The sequence below is a fragment of the Rhagoletis pomonella genome, unplaced genomic scaffold, assembly GCF_013731165.1.
Source record: "Rhagoletis pomonella isolate Grant_MI unplaced genomic scaffold, Rhpom_1.0 Rhpom_scaffold_00002, whole genome shotgun sequence".
NCBI lineage: Eukaryota > Metazoa > Arthropoda > Insecta > Diptera > Tephritidae > Rhagoletis > Rhagoletis pomonella.
The window spans coordinates 63,806,701-63,807,711 of NW_023458556.1; positions in this window are offsets into that span (position 1 = coordinate 63,806,701).

The following is a 1,011-nucleotide window of genomic DNA, read 5'->3' on the forward strand; positions in this document are numbered from 1 at the left end:
CAAATTTGACAAGGGATGACGGAAAATCGTTCTACATTACATCATAAACTAGCTTTTTTAATTCTAAAATAAATCAACAATTTCAAGATTTATAAAAAATTTGTCTTCAAAAAATATGTTCCAAAGCATCCCTGTTGATATCATAATTCAAATGCAAAAGATTTTCCGCGGTATTCATCATACAAATTTATCACCTTACTTGTCCGTGTGTCGCTCTGGAAATAAATATATTTTAATTTATATGTTTTCTTAAAAATAAATGCAAATTTATCTATTTATATTTATTACCGGCAGGCACGAATATGGTATTCAAAACAGAAACAATGACAAGGAATTTTACACACATTGTTGTATTTTAGCGCAAAACGATAAGTTTCACAAATATTTTAAATTATTGCCTGGAACATACACATTTATCGTTATTGTTGGAAATTCAAGACTTGGCATGCAAATTTGATTTCTTATTTAATCAATTCAAATTAATAAAAACACATTTTTCTAAAATATTTCTCAATTTACATTTTAAAGTTTTTTCTGAAACTTGAATGTAACTCTGTGCGGAGAATGAGAGAATTGAAAATCAGGTGATCTCAGCTGTTTTCAAATGTAGGCAAACCAAATGGCGCTTTCCATACTTGTAAGCCTATACAATGCTTTCGGCAACGCTGTGTGTAACAGCAAATTTTTCAACGTCGTACAAACGGAAGAACGCAACGCCGCAGCATATAAAATTATGTACCTTCTGCTTAAATTCGACCCTCGAGCAAAAACTTAGAATTTTATTAATTATATTAATATTGATATGTGAACATACTTTTACGACACCGTTGTGAATCCCTCAAATGTAAACAATTTTGACGTGCTCAACGCAAAATTAACCTGCTGATGTGCGGTATTGCCACTCTCTAGCACTCCGAATGAATACAATTACCCAACGTCTACACCTACCAACTATTTCCGCGTGCCTTTAAGAATGTGGTTTATAATGCAATGCCTGTGGCGCTTTTTTTT